This window comes from Augochlora pura, chromosome 4, assembly GCF_028453695.1.
Source record: "Augochlora pura isolate Apur16 chromosome 4, APUR_v2.2.1, whole genome shotgun sequence".
In the NCBI taxonomy this organism is placed as follows: Eukaryota; Metazoa; Arthropoda; class Insecta; order Hymenoptera; family Halictidae; genus Augochlora; species Augochlora pura.
Genome location: NC_135775.1, coordinates 17,503,172 through 17,525,318, shown reverse-complemented (window position 1 = coordinate 17,525,318; position 22,147 = coordinate 17,503,172). Strand labels below are relative to the sequence as shown.

The window sequence follows — 22,147 nt, the reverse complement described above, 5'->3', positions numbered from 1 at the left end:
TGTATTTTCTATGATATATTTACTGAATTTATTATAATATTATAGTGTTAAATGATATTATTATAGTGCTAAAATTAAAACGTGATACAATAATTTTTCATGGCGCCTCAGGGTCACCGCTCGAGTGCAAAGGGTTAAAAGATGAAAATTTAATTAGAATGTTTCAGTTCCTGAGGCTTTTTTTAGTTACTATGTATCAATTTTTCTGTACTGATTTATTTACTGTGTATCAGTTTTTGTGCTCAGTACCATGTAAATAATCGTATAAAAAAATATGAAAAGGTAAAATATTCCGTATTAAATTGTTTCGATTTATTTATTACATATGTTTGAATACTTGCGATGTTATACAAGAAAAGGAAAGGAATCGCGTGTGAGGTACATATATTTCACGAATCAAGACAGTGATTTTGGATGTAACACTTGATTTGATACGAGAAGGTGGTAGACACAGAATAAATTAAATCGCACAATTCTTGAAATGGGCTTCAAGTTTGAAATTCATCAAACTACTCGTTTGGATCCCATTAACCCTTTCGGTACGAGCACTCTTTCCGCCGTGACACTCTCGCTGTACGAGGCCCCGCGCCGAAAATTGCCGCCGCACATGACCAGTCCTCCATTATAAGAAGATATTTCCTAAGCGTTAAATAAAAACTGTGCTTAATAAAAGGACATTTTTTAACAATAGTGTTGCTTGTAGCTTAAGAGATACTCAGAGGTACTTATATAAAATATTAAGAGTTATTTCTATAAAATTCTGTTATTTATACCGGTCGTCGCGCGGACGCCGGATATATCCGGCGCTCGTACCGAAAGGGTTAAAAGGCTTGGTTTCGTGTCCAAACTCGCTGTCAAATGACACAACGATCCCTTACGCCGAATACATCAAGGGATCCCATGTATTTAGTAGATCTGTTCATTTCTATCGCGAACGTAGAATTGCGTTCGGTATAATATCGATATTGTTTTCTCGTAAAAACTGTATCGGTAATAAATGATTATGCTCGCGCAGATAATTTTGCCAGTTCCAAGGGCTTCGGTGTTCGCAGGCACGCGGACATTCGCCGCGCAATAAAGGACAATTGCGCCCAAGAATCTCTTGTTTCGCGTGAATTCCTTATCGCGAGCAATCTCCGAAGGAAAGCCGTGCACAAGAGTGAACATAACCGCGGATCGAGTAAATGCGTTAGACTGCGAAAACGGATTATTTACCCGCCTTTTAAGCTGCCTCCTCAGGAAGCCGGGCATGGCCCAGGCGGGCCCCGAAGACATTATCTAACGACGTTCCAGATACCGGTTGACCCAGGCTCCTTCTTCCGAAACTACGTTAGAACATGGAAATTAGAATGAGAAGAGGGCGCGATAACGTATTTACGCAGGACACACCATTATGTCCACTATTTCAACCCTAGCGTGCTTAAAGGGAGGGTCGAGAAAGGACCACTGAATTTTAAACGTTGCTCTATGTTTCTAATCGTTGTTCAAGTCTTTTCTGACACAATATTCTATTACTTTTTTTATATTTTTGTTTCACAGTGTATTATTTAACTTAAATAGGTTTTATATACCTGGAACAGAAGAAATTATTTATAGCATTTAGTTTATAGCATATAAATAGTTTATATGCTATGATATTACTTATATAGCACACAAATAGTTTATAGTTTATATTATTATAAATCTCTTAAGTTAAGATATTATTTTTATTTTCAAGTAAGAGGATTGAAAAGAACGGTTTACAATAAACTGCTTCAAATACTCATTCCTTATTTCCATTTTGGTTTATGGCGACTCTGAATGACTATAGATAATTCTTCAATGAAAAACAATTTACATTTCTTGAATAAACGAAGAATATAAAAACAAAAACCAATGTTGTAGAATATTCGTAATATCATAAGCTTTCCTTTTTACTAATAATTAAAGATTTATATCAAGGTTATGAGACGCGTTTAGCACTAAGCGTAGTGTTTTTAAAATATTTTACAGAAAAATAATTGGAACAAATGCATTTTCCAGATTTGAGCTCTTTGTTTTTACATTTACTGGAATATGCATGCATTTTAATATATTATATTCTTATTCAGTAAATGTGCTAACGATGCTAGAGAGTGGCACACGTAATTAGTTCCTTTTATCATGATTTCGATATAAAATTTTTAACGAAATTGTTAAATGTACTACTCTACGTCGTTTCAACTGAAATTAATTAACCAATTATAACAGTACAATAAAACGACTGCGGAATAAATAAATTTTCATTAAGAATTCATTTTAACATTATTTTACCGATCTTTTGTATGCGCCTGTACTTACCAAATCGAATTTATAATCAGTATGAAGAAAATTGAAAACTCAATCGAGGAAAAGCAACTAAACTGAGAAATTAATTACAAATTAAAATGTAAAAAGTCTTCCGGCTGGTTTGGAAAAAATGACGGAAAGCTTGTAAAAATATTATTAATAAAAACTATACAATACCAAATGGGAAATAAATAACAGAAAGTGTTACATATAATTACAAATATTAAAATTAATGTATTTGTTATTGAACAAACGTAAATTATTTCAAGTAATAAATAGTAAAAAGACAGTACATATCTCTTATTCTTATGAAAAATTATACCAGAATCTGAGAAAAAGAAAATAATATTCATACCGGCGTGTAAAGCAATTTTTTAATTTTTTAAAAAAGACCCTTTGAAAGACGATTACGTCTGTGCAAACGTACTTTTAGAAAATCGTTTCTTTATCTGCTTTAATGCGCCTAGACAACGGTAGCACATCTATCAAATGTAATATGCACGTGCAATCAGCAGAGATCATGTTCCGCTTTAGCTCTTTCACCGACACAACTCTTTGCAGAAAACGATTTTCCTTTGAAAAGGACAAATTGATGGAAAACAATTCATAAAGCATATCACTTTCAAGCGTGCAAAGGAAGTGGTTTGCCATTTGACGACTCGTTCAGATTGATTGTCGAATGGAAATGAAAAGCACCGGTCCCCGACGTAAACTGTACCATTATTAAGCACGGCGAACGAAAAGTACGATTCTGTAACATGTTTTAATGCTCCTGCTGAAAGAAATTACACGCTTTAATCACACTGCCGCTATACGGTCAGACGAACTCGGCACCTATCGAAAGTTAAGCTGCTTACGATTTTACAAACGGCACCTACGAAGTTCAGAAATTAGTTGTACAAACTATTATTCAGTTGTGCATATTATTAGAATGACAATTGATTGAAGGAGTGCTTAAATGATTTTTGTCCATTAATATAACATCAAATGTTGCATTTAAATTGCGTTGTTTACAATGCTCTGTTATATTATTGTGATTGTTGTTAAAATAAGTGAAGGTGATACAGATTTAACATGTGTCGAGTCGCTCACACATGGGCGATACTAATTTTAGACTAATGTTCAAAATTAAATTTTATTGTAATATTTGTAACTGAATACTTAGAATGCAGAAGGGCCTATCACGATAAATTCCAACTTCCAGCTTCGGTTCCTATCAATTATGTTATTTAGATATTGGGGGATTCTTAGAGTTGAATTTTGGCACTCAACCTATCATCCCTTAACTATTATTACCGGTCTGTGAAATCGTTAATTACTTATTTGTCTGTGGCGGTAATACAATTATAAAAATATTTATTTCTATTCAATCGAACTAAGATGCACCCCTTCGATATTGCTATCCAGGTAGGAACAATTGATTTTCATTTTTTTGACATTCATGTCAACAAAAATGCAAAATAAAAATGTACCCTCTCGGTTATATAAAACAGAAGATAAACAAAAATATATTCTTAAAATCACAAACAGTATTTTACAATTCTTATGTTTTCTCTGCTTTGTGTTTCGTTTATCCATTATTGCTATAAATGCATAAAATCCGATAATAACGCGATAAACATTGGTTTAATACGTGTAGTAGTTACCACTCGTCACAGCGTAGCTCGGGTCAATTTGAACTCGGAATAAAAATACTATTATTTCACCGCTACGCTAAGGGGTGTTTTAAGAAATATATTAATAAAAATGTGTTAATAATATTACAAATAATCTTAACCAAGCATTGTTATATCTTCGTCGATAAGGTCCACCGTGCGAATGCCAGGTGTTAATAAAACGAATACTTCGAACTTTCGAACCAACCATAATCATCAGCAGCCTGGTTATGTCCACTGAGCGTAGATATCCGAGTGTTATCGTATTTCTCAAACGTACCGCGCTCCAGAATCAACTTTCGGGTACCGTGCGACCTCCACGGAATTAAATCCGTTTCCCGATCGCTGACGATGGACTATCAACGGCGGCCAAACGAAGAACAAAAATCGTGGAGTAAAACAATCGGTGGGGGGGCAGCAAAAAATCAGCCGGGGAAAAAAGATGGTAAACGATGGGCAAGACGGCGAAGCGGGGCAGGAGGCGGGCGGAGGGGGTTGGGTGACGTTACCAGTCGATGGCGGCGGTGGCGGCGGCGGCGGCGGGTGGCAGATTTTCCTACGGGAAAACGATCCGTCGTTGTCCAATTTGCCGTACGAAGCCAATAGCCGTCGTCGTGTACGACGCACCGAAAAAAGGGACGTCCTGTACGACAGAGCCGCGCCGTTATCCGATATTTGTGACCGAAAATGGAAGCAGGTATCGTATAAAATGACAATAAGGGCGTGCCATCCTGTACTATCGTGCCGGACATCAATAACATTCGTTACCGGCGTTACACCCTGTATATACCGGGGAACATACATATACACGGATTACTCGGCTCCTTCCGTGGCTGTATTGTCAGTGTGCTTCACCTGTGCGCCAGCTTCTATAAGCTACAGAGGACGACAACTACGACGAGCAACGGGACGAGGACGAGAACGAGGACGACGACGACGACGAAGCGTCTCGACGTCGACGCTGCTCACGTGTGCGTTCTTCAACGGCTACGTAGCAGTCTTCCGGTGTGTACGGTAGTCTGTAAAGAATAGCCGGTCGCGCGGGGGCGTACAGAACCACTTTACGTAACTTATGTCGCCTTTGTTAGCGCCGCCATACCTCGAGCCGTTGTTGCTCCGCGACCAGACGCCGCGGCCGGCCTTGTCGTCGATGCCCTCGCTATTCAATGTCATCGTGCTCGCCCGCCGTCCTCCTCTTCGTCATCCTATTTTTCCTGTCCGGGTATTTAGATAATTATGGATGGCTTTCTTCGACTTTGGCTCGATAGGGTTGCTGTTGACGCTTCGACGAATTCAACGACATTACAGGCGAGTGGTGACTTGAGCGTCGTTCGAATTGTTTCGAATAAGTGTCTGTCGAAGGTAATTATCCGAATTAATACTCTTTAATCGAATATTTTATTCGAATAATGCTCATTCACAATACATCATAAATTATTCTACGTATTAATTTGGATCATTCTTTATTGTATCTATTTACTCAGTTCATTCGTTATTGTTCAGTCTACTTATTCGATTAATTCTTGATTCTATCCATTTATTGTATTAATTCTTTGTTTTGTCTATTTATTCTATTAATTCGACTTATTCATTCTCTATTAATTCTACTTATTCAAGTAATTCTTTATTCTACATTATCGAATCCATCTATGTTTAATAATCCGTTGAAACTTCAAGTGTACCATAAATAAACGTACAATTTTAAATGCGAGAAAATAACAAAGACCGAGAAGAATAAAAATTTCCTCGATTGGAAGAGAAATCTAAATCCTGGATTTAAATTAACCTCGAGTGCGAAGGGTTGATATTAAGGTGAACGATTCTTTAACAAAACTGCTTGACATATTAACCTAAATAATATCTTATACTGTAACGATGTCGTGGTTCTCGGGATCCCACGTGAGCGCCGGTCCTGGGCGGGTAGTCCTGGGCTCCACGTAAAATGTCCGGTTGCACGGGGAGGGTTCGGCAAGACGAACGTTTCGGCGCACCAGGGGTTCGTCAGTCAGCTCGTCCTCGATGAAGGGCGGGTTTCTGCAGGAGTGCCACGTCTCGGGGACACGTCTTCTCCTGAGTAACCTCGTTCTAGGGCGGAGCGGAATTTGTCAGGAGTGCCACGTCGCTAGGACACGTCTGCTCCTGAGTTTTCCTCGTTCTAAGCTGAGCTGGATCCGTCAGGAGTGCCACGTCGCGGGGACACGTCTTCTCCTGAGTTTTCCTCGTTCTAAGCTGAGTTGGTTTCGTTAGGAGTGCCACGTCGCGGGGACACGTCTGCTCCTAAGATTCCTTCAGAACTCTCTCGTGTTTTTTACGGAAAACGGCCCGTATTTATACCCCGTACAACTCGGTACCTGGCTCTGTACCGAGCGTGGAGGGGTGACTCTAGGCTCGTCTTTGCGCGGTTTATGACCGGGTGGCCCGTTCACGGGCCACGACTACAACGTTTTTTCGCGTGCGTTATTCTACTTAACTTTTACATTTGCTTAATATTTACAAACTAAAACTACTGTTACGCTACAATACCTTATTAAAGTAAAAGTACATATTATAATAAATCATGTAACACATTGTTTATGTTGCAATATTATTTCATTTACTGTACACGACAAATAAAAAAATAATAAAGACAGAAAAAGTACAAAATAAAATAGAAATACAAAATTAAAAAATTATTAAAAGATTATTAAAAAATTATTATAATTACATCATTGACACGGTAATTTTTATCCTATGTTAATAAGGTTTCGCTATATTCATGAACAAGCATCTGTGTAACATGTGTTCTTAACTTTTGTCACTAAGTGTATATGGTACTATAGCAACATCATGCTGCTATACGCTTCGTTGCTCGCGTCTCTAGAAGTTCCTCTAGCCGACTAATAAATTTAGTCCGCAATATTAAGATTATTCTTGTGCCGCGTACACGTTCTCGCCGAGTTTTACGGCAACGAATAATATACCGCGCGTCGGCTCTTCGTTTTGCAAATAGTACCTCTAAAGGCCGGAGAAATTTCAATTTCAGTTATCCGTCGCTTTATACCGGAATATGTAGCGCTTCGCCCGCATGTTTTATTTTTCCAATGAACGTACGGAGAAACGAGACGGAGACAGAACGACGGGACGGAGAAAAAGAGGGAGGGGCGGGAGGGAGAGCGAGAGAAAGGAGAAAGTTCGCCAGAAATACCGAGACACGGTAGCAAAATTGGTTACACCAACAGAAAATTCGGTGACATTTGATGCCGCGGCTAAAGCGAATTCCCAGTGTCTCTCTTGGGAGCTTGGGTTCCGGCGGAAGTCCCTCTCGGCTTGTGAAATGAGAAAGCCACCCAGTCCCCTGCAGCGATGCAGTCGATATCCGCCATCCATCAGCCTCGAGACACCAAAAACAACGACTATTGGGTTTCGCGCTACTGCACATAACAACCAATCACCCGCAAAACAATCGGTTGTATACGTACATCCTACAATTGATCGATATGCGGAACAATAAAGTAATTAATAAAAATCCACTCTACGGCCGGCGTGCTTTCTCTGATGCGGGAGGGGAGGCTCTTACTGTTCAGTTACCCTCGAAAATTACTCGTTAGCGGACTGCGAACGTTTATGTAAATTCGCACCTTCGAAGGACGATTTATGAACGCGCGAATTAAATAGAACCGTGCTACCATGATTAATAGACCCGACGGGACGTTTCGTAAATGTCCTGCTACTTGCTAAAGAAAAATGTGTGCTTTCGTGTAATTTGTAATTCGAGTTACATTCGTATACGCAATAAAATTTCGCGAGCTGTTTGGGTTGTTCTTGGATTAATCAAATTTATGGCTTTCTATTGTTGCTGCATTGTTCAGCTTATTTAGTGACACATTATATATTACTCATTATACGTTACACGTTAGACATTACATATCACATATACATTATACATTATTATACATTATTAGTCATTATTAGACATTATTAGACATTCTTATGATTTTTTAATAACTGCCATATTTTAGACAACTTAGGGTGAGTTTCACAGAAACGTTCACTTGTGCCAAATTATGCAAGCTAGAATTAGATAAAAATTAAATATAAAATCTGGTATTTGAGCAAGTAATTGTTACTAAATGGTACATTATATTGTTCACTGCACAAATGATTTTGCACTACCTCTGCTATATTCTGAATTTATAAATTGATTTTTATGCAAATTATGGTTTATTTAAACTATATTCTTGTAGCGAGAAATAGTTGAATATCTGATGTCTTAATAAATCATTTTTTTAATAGAGTACCATTCATTACATATATGATTTTATGCCAATTGCTATATTAAAACACGTTAGAATGATCTTTATAGAAGTTTTGGTTAATTCAAGATTAATTGTCGAAGCTAGAATTGAATAAAAACTGAAGTGTTAACGAATGATTTTATGTAAATTATCAGTGAATATTTTACAAAATAGTATCAAAAACGCACAATACAGAAAGTGGTTTGAAATAAAATTATTACCTCTAATGACTTGTACAGACTTTCAATATAATGTAATTAATGTAAATTCAAAAGATCAATTTTTTAAATACAACAAAAATTGAATAACAATTTTCTGGGATTTTATTTCTACATCCCTTTTTGTCATTTTTCTATTGGATAACAAGTTGATTGAGAAAAATCTTACTTGTAAATTGACATTGTTATGGTTCTACATAACAATTGTTAACTACAATTGTTAACCTGTGACATGGTTAATATGTTCTTGTGACATTACTTTAATGTTGCGATAAATTTGCATTATTCAAGGTTTTCTTTACAATTATTCGATCACTTATATACTTCTCTTTATTTTTCGCAATTTTTCTAAACATTAATATTCTGGTCAAGCTGACATTGTATGTTAACACTGTTACGTTACGTTCTACCTGAACAATCAAGATGAAATCCGACTATTTCGATAATTAAATGCATGAAGCCCTTTCGCGTAACAATTAACTACAAAATTATGAACTTAATAGTTTACGCATTACTGATTAAAATATACGCGGTCGTTTAGACAACTAATTTTCATTTGGCTGGCAGCATATTGACGGACGTTGATTAATTGATTACAGGAAACGTAAATGTTTGATTACAGTAATATTGTGAATGTGGATATTGAAAAATCAACACAAATCATTATTCTATGCTAGTTTGATTGTTCAAATTGATTTAGAACGACTGATGCGCGTTTCATAACGCGCTCGCAAATTGAAAACTATAATCACTGTATCCAGCCATCATGAATACTTAAAAAAACACTTGCGATTGTCAAATATACAAAAAGCTCAGAAACCAATAAGTTAATTAACCCGGAGGTATGAAATTATCTGTAAAAAAAGGCAACAATGTCACTAATAATGAAAAGCATAATTTATATTACAAGAAAAAATTACCCGGAGAAGAAACAAACGAAAAATATCAATGCATAGATATTATTTATTTATAAAGAAATCAAGAACTTCGGAAGTACAAGGTTCATTTAAATAATATAAATTCATAGAAATAATATAAATTCACATTTAATATCACAAAAATGATGTGTTTTACGATAATTAGTAATTAGTATTTAGTAAAATTGAAAACGGCGGTCTGTTTATTAATTTCGGGGTCGCTTTAATGCCGGACACAGCAGAAATTTTATCGTGCCCCGGATAGCTGATATTGTTACTGCGTTCATAGGATTAACAAATAAATGTCGCGACGCACGCCACGCGAATGACCTATTTATTCCCGAGTTTTCTCGTTATATTAAAGTTTGATGCGGATCTAATTATAGAAGGAGAGAGAGTCGTTACCAAGATTTCTGCTTATTAGTGTTTGCCTTCGTTAGTCTCGATAAACAAGCAACGTCGCGTAGCATTGTTCTAAGGTACGCGGGAGTGCAAAAGTTTAGCACGGCTGTGCAGATTTTCCGTAAGAAAATTAGTTGTAAGCTGGCGGAAGATAAGTTTCTCTTTGTTACCGTAATTTCTGCCTAACGTAACTTCCCGTATTAAAACGGGAATTAAGGAGTCGTTCGGGAAACGTCGAAAGAAACGAACCATGTGCTTCGCATCGATGACTTCATATGATGATATCACATTGGTTGTATTCGCCGTGATGGCTGTATACTTGTTAATAGACTGCGGATGTTTAGAATATTTAGAATATTTAGTTTCGAGTATGATAGTTGAATGCAGATGTACTCCTTTTTTTAATAGTTTTAATTATTTCAAAATATCCTGCCTAGGTACTTTTATTTTTTCGATATTTTTTCGAGTTTGTGTGTTATGTGTGTCATTCCTAAAATTCGTATTCTATTTATAATAATTAACGTTACGATTGTTTACAATTAATATTACAACGGTTCTGAGTGATAAAGCTGTTTGGAAATGTGTTCACATTTATTCTGATTTTAAAAACCAATATTCAAGCTGTTGTAATTTTGTGAATCAAATTCAATACCGATAAATCTGATCTTACTTTTACAATTAAAGATAAAGATGTTTTAGTATAATATAATATGTAGAAAATCGTTATTTATCGAAAATACTGTAAACTATAATAACCCTAAATAGATTGGAATTTATTTAAATTAAGTTGGAATATTTAGGATATGACAAATATCCTATCTATGACAATAATTTATAAATATTAATTTATCATTTGGAATTCAATCAAATTATTAAGAAAAGAAATAAATATTACTGTAGCTTCTACGTCTTGCAATTAATGCAGGCGATCTTCATTTTGTATAAAATTCCACTATCAAATGACCATAATCATGTTGAGAAAAACATAAAGAGCAGAAACTTTTGTATGTAATAATTGAATAATCTCATATATTCAATTGTTTATTAAAGTGTAATGGCGTTTTTCTCCTACTCGATTTGTCATATAATGTTTATCTAATTACATAAACTTTGTTAACAATGATTTCTCACAGGCATTGTAAAAAGAAGGGCAATACGTAGGGCAATTGTTAAAGCAATATTTTATTTAATTCGCCAATCAGCAATTGCAAAAAATTTGCAGAACGATAGGTGCATATTTTATTTATCTATGATATTGCAAATGATAGTAATTCCTTTAAATCTTGTCGTAGAAATATAAATCATAATCAAGATTATTTATATCCTTCTCAACAATTTTCACAAGCTCAAAAAATTACAATAATTTCTGGAAACATCATTATCGAAGTTAATTTTTTTGTCACGAAAAAGTCGAAATTGTTTTGAATAAAACTGTAACTCCCTGAAGCACTAGAACTTCGTTCATTAATAATTAACAAAATTGTTGTGGTTAACGCATTTTCATGCTGTTATATTCCTACAATTTCCACCTGTTCGGTTTTGTGCGCTTCGCTCGGTACATTCTGTTTTGCGCGAGAATTTTTTTGAGCACGTACATATATACAGGATGTTGAGAAAAGTTGTTAGCAAACTGCAAAAGCATGTTGCACTCGTCAATGTAAACAAACGAGTCCTAGCAAACGCGGATTCTAAATTCATTGGTTTCGGAATTTCAGAACGTTTACAGCTGCGTGCTTGTAGCAGAAAAAAAATACAGCCCATTGTGTGTCTAACCAAAACCTATGGAGCCCGTTGTTATAACTATGAATTTGTATATTTCTGTGATGAAACACTTCGATATAAACATATTAGTAAAATTTTAGATAAATTTAACAATCATCGCGATTAAACAAACGCAGTTTGCTTCACCGTTCTTACTAAGCATAACTTATAAACCTGAATTAGAATAAATATTCATAGACAATTTTTCAATTATTACAAAATGTTACGTGGACCAAATGACCGATTTTTGTAATATCGTTTATTATAATCATTCTTTATCATCTTTGTCTGCATGTTTTACAAGTGCATTGCTCAGCAAATTATTTCTCTTTTACAATACTATATGTGTTAACAATATTATATTCTTAATATTAATTATTAAGTATCCTTAATGTTAAAAAGACCATTTTCAGCAAGGAAATCAGCCCTTACAGGGCCATATGGTTGCTAAGAGCAAATATTAGTAAGTAACTGTTTATTTTAGTTCCTTTAGACATAAAATTGATCATTTAAAACTGAGCTTTTCCCAAACTTTGCCCGTTTATGTAATTGCGTTCGACGTTCGTTCTATTCTGACATTCTGTATAAAAAATATAGATAAGTTTATAATCACCAATTTTAAAACGGAAAGAAGTGTTTCCCTCAGCGTGAAAGGATTAAATTCAACAGAAAGCTGCAGAGATCTGTCTCGAAAATGCTACAAATTCAAACGTCTCCGACATCATTAGAAAATTTTGTTAATGTCATCATGTATTACAAACTTAAAAATTGAAGCCTTCTCATTGCAACAATCCCCTAAAATTTGATATACGTTTCTTTAATTTTGAATGAAAGACGTACATCTAACTTTATGACACAAACTACAAAATGAGGGGTTTCCGCGAACGAGCTCGTTACTAATTTCTGTTTCGTAAAACAGCTGAAAGTTGTACGTAAAGCTGCAGAGAATTGTTGCAAAGGAGAAGCTTTAATTTTCGAATGCACAGTAGATTTACTCACGAGACTCTTCAAACGTATTAAGGGACGTTTTCATTTGTAACATTTTCGAGATAGAAATATTTTTGAAAAATACGAACGACAGACGGCGAAAGTAGAAACTTCAAGCTTTAAAAGTAATCCAGACGTATCGTCCAACTGTTACTTTTCACAAAATTATAGCAACTTAACCGCGAGCAAATTTTGAACGTTCATCTAAATGTTCGAGTGCTTTTTGAACAGAGAAATCATTTTTTGCAAACCATAGATATACAAGAAAATTCATCAACAAAATATTTGTAATAAAGTCGGGACGAAAGTCGAGAGAATTCAATATTTTCCGTGGGCTTCTGCTTTTAATGACTTTCGGTTTGAAAATTCCGGACAGAACTGTGAAGTACTGTGCAATTGCAACCAAGTAAAGTAGTATGAAATCAGCAGAGCAGCAATGTTGTGAATTACGTGTAATAAACTTTACGGCCATCTCGCCAGCAGATCATTTGCCTCGAAATAATAGGCATTTATAGACCGTAACGTATTCGCGTTGAAAATGCATAAACATCGTTGTAATTTATGATTTTAACATAGTCGATCCCTTCTCGCGGAAACTAGTACCTCTCTTGTTTCAAAAAGCGCGCTTTATGGATCGTAAATGTCTGATTTTAACGGTGAAATTGTCAAAAGAAATTACGAGGGATGAAATAATTCGGGACGATCTCCGTAACTCTCCAAAACTCTTCTCTTTTTAGTTTCGAAATCGTTAATTAGTTACATTATGATAAAATATATTTTACGATATCTGTTTTTTTAAATATATTTTACGATATATATTTCTTAATATATATTTTACGATATATATTTTTTAAATATATTTTACGATATATATTTTCTAATATATATTTTACGATATATATTTTTTAATACATACTTTACGATATATATTTTTTAATGTATACTTTACGATATATATTTCTCAACAAATATTTTACAAAAACACCAGAAAATTTCGTTTCAATATAATATAATTTAGAATAGGTGATACGGTCTTGTCACATAACAAAAGTAAGCAATACAAATGTACATGAAATTCTGAGAATAATTAATAAATTAAGTATCGGGCAGCACATATTTTAGTATACGTGATTGTGAGAAGGTCGTTCAAATCTTAGTTTTAGTCGCATAAGTCATATTAGACATTTAGAGTTACTTATGTGTTTATAACAAAGGGACTAAAGTAAGTGCAAAATTGTAAAGATGTTAGAAAAATTGAGAAATCTTGTTAAATAATTTGGAACATGTTACAATAATTGAAAGAGCAGAGATACTTAAATCAAACCTACGTGTCTCTCACAATTAAGTTGAATAATTCCTATTTCGCATGAAAATCTAATTATTACAGTAAACAGTGAACAGTAAAATTAAGTTACGGTCGTGCTAAAACTAGAAACTCGAATCTATCGCAATGCCCCCGTTCACGTTTATCGATGGGAAATAAAATTTCGTCATAAACGACGAGCATTGAAGTCCCACGATAATCCGGGTCGAATGAAAAATTAGTCTGTCTGCCAAGAAATGATTGAGAAGCAAATAACTTTCGCAAACCCGATTACGAAACAAATTTTTCCGGCGAGAAGGTTAATTCGATTCGAGCTTCATCGCGTGCATGAATTCTTAATCCCGAAGAACGCCTGGCTCCCGATGGAAATGGTAACGGTTTGAAAAATCCTAGGGAAGAAACGCGTCCGGGGGATTCGTATGAATGAAACAGGTTGTGCAACATTTACTACGATTTCACTTGCTGATCCTCTTTTGAAAGTAATTAATTATCGATATAACCGGGTACGACAGAATGGAGCTGCTTCCGTCGGTAACGGGACGACGTAATTCGAAGAAAATCGGTTTATCAGGTCACAGCCGTGCTGCGGAACGAAGCTGCGCACGGCATTATTCGTGAGTGCATCGTAAAAGCTTAACGCAAAAGGGAGAAGTAGTTTCGCGTCCTGTCCTTCGTCTCTAATTTCTTCGTTAAGCGGCTCTGTCTTGCCAGCCTTTCGGCGTAAACAAAAGCCAAAAGTCAGTCCGTGGGGCTGCGTCCGACGGCGGGACACTGCGCGCGGAAAACGTGTGGAGCATCCCGATGGAAGTTAACCGATTTAGTTTTAATCTATTTCCGGCTCGTTTAAAATCTGATTAGGTGCCGCGAACAGAGAATAATCAACCCCGGGTGGTGCCGGACGACGACGCGGGCCCGCGTCGTTTTTTCTGAAAATTCTGCTCGTTTTCCAGGCGCCAAGCCGCGGCAGAAAAATAAAAATACTTATTCGCCGACGCTCACGGAATTTCCATCGACAACCCTCCGATTGATCGGCGTTATTAAAAATAATGCTTGTCGCAAAATGCAATTTCTCCGCCGATATTGAAAACGATACTCTTGTTCGAATTTCACGGGTGTGTTATTCGATTCGACGGAGGTAGTGAGGGGGGGGGTGGGGGGGGGGGGGGGTCGCGATTCTGTGAAAATCAACTGCCGGTAATTTTTAAGATAAAATATGGGAGCGCGTATTTCGATAGCACTTTTTTCACGTTGAATTCCAACGCGTAGAAGTTCGTGTTGCAAACGTATAATTTACGTAAGAAAAAAGTGCGCCTTTCTGAAAAAAGTCATTCGAGCGTGCAAATTCGTACCCCTATCTTTTCCATACGTACATCGTAAATAATGATAATAATTCAGAATGTTTTTGTGAAAGTTGCAACATTCTTTATGCCGCAAATAGATAATATTACCCGTATTATTACCGATAAAAGCTCAGACAAACAAACTAGTATTAATCGCATTTTCGAACGCCTAACTTCGAGCTAATATAAATTGGACGCTGTAACTAATAACGATAAAAGCGATCGTTAGTGGCTCCACTGTTAATGCATCCTTCCGAAAATTAACTCGTGTGAAGGAAAATAATTTGTCAGTGAACTATGGATTTTATGTATTTATAGCAAATGATCACGAAACGATAAAAACGTTTAGTTTAAAAAATAAATTAGCTTCTACGTCATGCAATTGATGTAATTTTCATTATGCATAAAAATTCATAATTTATTTATCAGATACGTGCATAAAAGGAAATTTAACGCGGCAGGAAATCCGGAAATGTTTGATCGAGATCTTTCGCAATCATGGCGATCTGTGGGACAGCAATAATACGGAACGGCCGCGCGACAGTTCACCTGTCATTTGCCAAATACTTGACGCGATGTGTCAAACTCGTGTCTAATCGGACGTCGTATTCGGTAGGGTGAACTTCCTTCCAGCAGGTGGCGAACGTATCGATCATCTGTTTGCCTGATGATCGATCGCGCGCGCGGACCAAGTATCCGCGGCGCGATGTATTTTGTCGTTCGAACAAATATCTTGCCACTCGATCCGGCGCGAACTTCGTGATCGATCGGACAATCAATTTGGCAACCGTAGATTCCAATCTGTTACCGTCGGATAAGAAACTAGACGAGCGAGCGCCCGCGAGAAACAACCGGTTTCGTTTAATCGCTGGAAAGACGTATCGGTTGACATCAAAGAGCCGGCAAGTTTCGCGGCCGCGAAACCCTGCGACAGCTTCGGCGCCTCTCCACACGCTTTTGTCACCGGATGCTCCGGTCGTTTATGCAAATTTCGACACATTGACAGCCGTCGTTATTTTTCGCTACCGTTCACGCATTTTATTTACGATCGATAATCGTTTTTCTGTCTGATCTATATTCTGTGGTATTTAAGGGATCTTGTGCTCCTATGAGAGCGATACTTTCTTCGCGAGTTCCTTTTTTATTTCTTTTTTTGTGGGCTTTTCGACGAAATTTGTTTGATAGTTTCCTGTTTTCTGTTTCATTTCTTTTTTTTTAACTTTTTTTATTGTTTATCGCAGTAGATGATTTAGTCGTGTTCTATACATAAGCAATGTCTATGGTACCGTTCATAAAGTTTGATAACAACGTTAAAGCTTAATTTGTTTAATCACTGCGATAAAGGAAGACTATACGTCAACAATCTTGATGAAATACCTAATCGTATGTAATAAATAAAATAAATAATAAATAAAAACTCGGTCAAAATAATAGTACTTGATGAAAAAAAGAAAAATTTTACTTCTTTATATTAAAAAAATTAATTATCTATCTAGTAATTACATCTTAACTGATAACGGCTTCAAATAACATATGCACAATATAGTTACGAAATAAGTATAACTTCGTTATAAAAAGCTTCATAATTTGTTAGACAATGGTAATGTTCCATTCACGGTAACCCTCACCTACTATTGCAAGATAAAAATATTATAACAGAAATATATCGCATTCCTTCAGCACAATATTGCTAAACACAATAAGAAACAGATCAAAGTTTCTCTTAAAGAAGCTAAAAAGAAATTATACACTTTCGTCTTATTCGTAACAGAGAACAATCCTATAATTATATATTTCTTTGCACCTATGATTATCCCAAAACTGCACTCCAACTAAACCGAATAAAAAGGACAATCCTCTATTCTTTACTTAAAACTTCCTACTTAGTTACAAATGTCAACTATTGACATCGAAGCGATACAAGTTGATCAATTTCTCCACCCTCGCGATCGAAAAGCGTTCTTCTAGCAACCATGCGCGTTTTATACGCTATAGGTAGCAAATGTTCGGGATGTTCATTAGGCAAATAGAGTTACGGTTGGGTAGCACGCGCGTATCCCTTACGTTTTAATCATAGTTCAGTGCCGCAAAACATCCGGCTGCGCCGTAGCAACCAGAGAACCGCCGTGTTACGTGTGTAATGTCGTTATTTCGTCCGTGTTATTCGGAAGAGCAAGGAAACTTCCGTTTCGAAGGAGCAGAACTTGAAGAATAATAAGTCGAAGGATACGCTGCGCACCCACGGGTAGCTTAGGGATTGGTTTCCCGTAGAGCCGCTTGGACAAGTCGCGCGTGGAACTGGAACATATCCCAGTTTTCGACATTGCACAGGTACGCAGGTGTTCCTCGGTTATAATTGAATGGCTCCGAAACCAATCTGTGTTAGGCCACTAATCTTAACACTTTGCTGAATGGTAGCCTGTAAATCGGTTTTTATAAATCGGTCATGGCGACCAATAATTTGTTAATTGTTATTGAGATAAAAGTATTAGATTGTATTACTGTAAGCTCTAATGTTATTATATGATTTTTTTAAATATTAGATACCTTACGCGATTAATAAAATGATTAAAATAGAAATGGAAACTAAAATTTAATACTGAGCTGGTATAAAGTTTTACTCCGGTTCTTAATTGGTTATTATTAAATCTGTTATTTCTAATTAAAAATTAATTGTCTATCCGCGTTGTGTGATAAGTTTAACATACACATACTTACATTAAGATTGTAATGGGATTATAATGAAATAATATCATAGTGAGTAGAAAACTTAGATTATTTTCTTTAAAATTATATTTAGTTATGTGAATATTAATTATAGCGTTCACTACTTATCGCTTATTTAATACCTCTTATTGCCTAAGGAGGGTATAAGATACGTTTTCTTATTATTACTAAATGTTAAATAATATCAGCTAATAAATAAACATCTATTCACCTGATATAAATAAAAATTTTTGATAATTTACATTTATCATTTACTACGTCTGAACGAACATTTATCGAAGAACAATAAAATAAACTGTAACCACTAGTAATCGTTTCTTAAAACTGAGCCAATTATTGGTTAGGTTTCCAACAAATCTGACTAGTTTCAGCGGCAACATTTCCACTATAACTTCATTTTTTAATTTGTATCTAATCTTTGGTAGCTTTCGATCGATCTTATCTCTTAATTTAATCTTCCTCAGCCGAATCCCTGCTTCACCATTCCATCTCCACCCTCCCCACCACATTTTCTTCATCTGTTATCTCCATCGCAATTTGTCGCTTTAATTAGCACAATCATCTGAACTTTCCCCAGTTTATCATCCTCCGCGTTTTCCTTTCTTGTTGCACCCTCTACCTATGCTACTTCAACCTGCAACTTTTTTGCAACTTTTCGTTGTATCACTTGCAAATCATTAGATTATATGATACAAAGTTGTTTAATTATACTTTATATAATTCTCTTCACAATCACTTTCGTCATTTAGAATTATTTCTTCTTTATTACCTGTTGGACAATCACGTTTCTACGTCTTTCTTCAGTGGTCCCTTTAAAATTGTCTTTTTTTTTAAGTTAACATTATGATAAGAATTTCTCATATTTGGGAAAAGTAACATGTCGAATATTAAGGAATTTTAAGGATAACTCATGGATCGCAAATGGTATAATATCGTAAAATATGGTAGTATTAGATTGCGGTCGTGTTATGTTTAGAGGTGTCATGCTAGTTGGAATTCATTTTTGTTGAACGAACTGTTATACATAATAAGCAAGATTAAGAAGGAGAAATAAAATTCGTTAATCCTTTCTTTCAAGTTTAGACGTATGTAACACACTAATATGTTTTAAATTTATATGGAAATAAAAAAAAAATGAAATAAATATAAATGGCTTTAGTGGCTGAGAGTAGACAAGCAACTGCAAAAGGTTAAAATATTTGTACAATACAGGAGATACATTTTATTTTATTGTACTGCATCGTATCGTATCGTATTGTATATTGTACTGTATCGTATATTGTATTTTATATAGTATTGTATATTATATTGCAAATTATATTGTATAGTACAATATAAAAATACAATCGAACTCCATCAAAAAATTTTTCCAAAAAGAATTCTGTTTCTAGTGATCTTGGATTTTCCCATGATCGGCTAACTTTATGCCAGTCAACGAGTGAAAATTTCATTGATATAAGTAAAGTCCTACAAACAGTGTTCTATCATATAAGGATAAATGTATAAGCAGTTAGGATGGATGGAAGCTATAAAGAATGCAATCGAACGCTAAACCCTGAGCTCGCACAAAAGCGTTTTGCGCTTGATGCATTGTATGCATTCGTTTTAAAATCAAGCGTTAGCGTAAACAGAAACGAAAGGTCCGGTGATTGGCGAAAAAACCGTGGATAAAAGTAATTTTAAGGAAATAGCCGAACCACGCGGGCTCCATCCCGATGAAGCCTCGGAAGAAGATAATATATTGGAGGCGAATTGCAATGGACAGAATCAGTCCTTCGCAATTTGCTTCGAGGCATTCGGCTGGACCCTCTCTCCTTCTCTCTCTCTCCTTCTCTCTCTCTCTCTCTCTCTCTCTCTCTCTCTCCCACTCTCTGCTCGCGTTCTCTGATAGAGAACCTTCTGACAACCAATTATCTATCCAAGACGCGGCGAACGTGTAAAAAGGAGGTGCATACTACTACGGTGTCTGGATAATACAATGAGTAAGGTTTGATTAATAAAAGTCGAACAGAGCGATGAGCTACATCTACGGATAGATTGCGCACCGAGTGATAGTTTATCAAAGCCCGAGCTACCTTCGGCCGTATCTATCAACCCAAAATGTAATTTGAATACCGGCTATGCTGTTTTATCACAGCTTCTTTCGGTTCGGTGATGAATTAACTAATATCTCAAATTCAATCACTGATTCCAATGGGATACTATAATTTAGAGAACTCGGTAATTTACATTACCATTTTCTATTTTTCCTTTTTATATATTTTTCTTGTTAAACTTTTCTTCGTATCTAAAATGCTGTGTATTTATGCCAATTCCTTTTGTTTAATATTCTAGATGTGTCGAATACTGTGCAATTTGCTTTTCTTTTCTTTGTTAAAGTTCTGTATATGTGGAGTAGTAGTATTTGTTGCGCTCTTTTTTTATTATAATAATCTGGCTATCTAATTCGCAAAATTATCTGTTGAGATTTGCGAATCAATTGTTATGTCTAAACGATTACATTTTTCTAATTTTATCGAGACACGGAAAATATAACGATATTGAAAGAACTATGGTACAACTGAACTTTTCAATTTTAATACAAGTCAATGAATCAAACTTCATGATGACAATAAATTAAATTAGTAAACTTCATGAAATTGTTGAAGTTGTGGCGTGATAAGAGTATATAGAATGCTGTGGGAAAAGAATATTTTCGAATTCGCGAATTGTATTATCAACTGTATTATTAACTGCATTAACTAATGCAATGACTAAAATGAATTTTGTTAGCAAAACACAAAGTTTTGGATTTAACGAACCGTTAATAATTTTAAAAAATAGTTAACAAATTTTTCCTTCCGTTGCACAATTTTAACATTTTGTCATTTAAATTTAACAATAGAATATGAAAAATACAGTTTAGACCTTACTTAAACTTCTTTGTGACAACCTCGATATTTTACTAGTTGAAAAAGTAAAAGAAGAAAAATACTTAAACTAAGGGCACTAAAATGTAAGTTTTACCTCTTTCCATGTAAGTTGCTGGCTTGTTTGTAAACATTTTCTTCTCTAATATGCACATAAAGCCGTAATTGTAAAATTAAAAATCTGTTTTAGCATTTTCTTTTAATAAATCGATTTCATAAAGCAATACTTAAGTTTACATTTGTTTTTACAAACATTGCTCATATAAGATTTATTTCCGACATATATAAAGATTATAATTATTATATGTGCCTACTAAAATACACTGACATAATATATACCGACACACATTTTTCTATTTTTCTAATATTTCACGAAAAAGGAAATATTGAAACTTTCATCCCTTAAAACGAAGAAATGGCAATGAGAAAGATTTCCTAATATCCGAACTTTGCAAACTACGTCGACAAACCATTCTTATAAGACCATTTCAAAGTCCTCAATCTGGCCGTGAATAAAATCGCGACGGCGAGCGCGTTGCACGGTCAGAAATCACTGTCAACGATTCATCCATTACCGCGGTCCACGGGAATTTCGTGTACGGTTTCGGCAACGCGACCGCATTCAAAATCGAACAATAATACGTCGAAGATTAACCGGCGGAATCACCTAAACAAGCAAAAGCAACCAGGACGGCAAATACCTGAAAATTGCAGCAGCAAAGCGGTTAATTAACACAGAAGTCCTATGCAGGGCAACGGGAAGCCTAATTCCACAGTTATTCCTGCCCGTAGACGGGGAGGACTAGCATAACACGGACCTCATTCGCATTCAAGGTCCTCGTTACATGCGTAAAGCTATTTCCAACGACGTACAATCCAGACGATGTGCTCGCAATTAGCAATGGCACGTCGAGTTTCGCTATTGAGCCCTATGCGCTCGGTCATCACGATAATTATAATTAACACATAGCGGTAACTGCGCCCGGCTCCAGCTAAGATACGCGGTCTAATTCCTTTGAGTTCACCCCGTGAAGAGTACTTCCGCTTAAATGGAATATACCGGGAAACGCGATTCTTAAGCCCGGCCCGTACACAACGACGCGTGAACTTTCTTTCCGCCCGTCGTTCCTCCTGTTAAGTCAACCTGATTCACAGGTCGTTCTAACGACGGTGTTATCTCTAATAGGCCAATTATACCGTGCTACGCCACCTTTGAGGGCACCACCGGAAACTGGACATTGATTATTGGTCGAAACTGATATCATCAAGAATTTCTCCCAAAGGGCGAAAAATATCCCATCCGTTCGCGATAATAATCGTTCGAAA

At 35.8% G+C, this 22,147-nt stretch overlaps 1 pseudogene across 4 annotated transcripts in view; it reads right to left on the bottom strand.

Moving 5' to 3' along the window:
• The window catches only part of LOC144469265 (cytochrome P450 9e2 pseudogene), a 104,664-nt pseudogene that overhangs the window by 44,192 nt on the left and 38,325 nt on the right, over nt 1-22,147 (bottom strand). The window contains exon 2 of one of the 4 annotated variants that reach the window (XR_013493951.1): nt 1,307-1,325. The exons of the other annotated variants lie outside the window; for them this stretch is intronic. The product of XR_013493951.1 is annotated as a cytochrome P450 9e2 pseudogene, transcript variant X7 (transcript). Of the gene's footprint in view, nt 1-1,306; nt 1,326-22,147 lie in introns of those variants that run through there. 4 annotated transcript variants of the gene reach the window in all.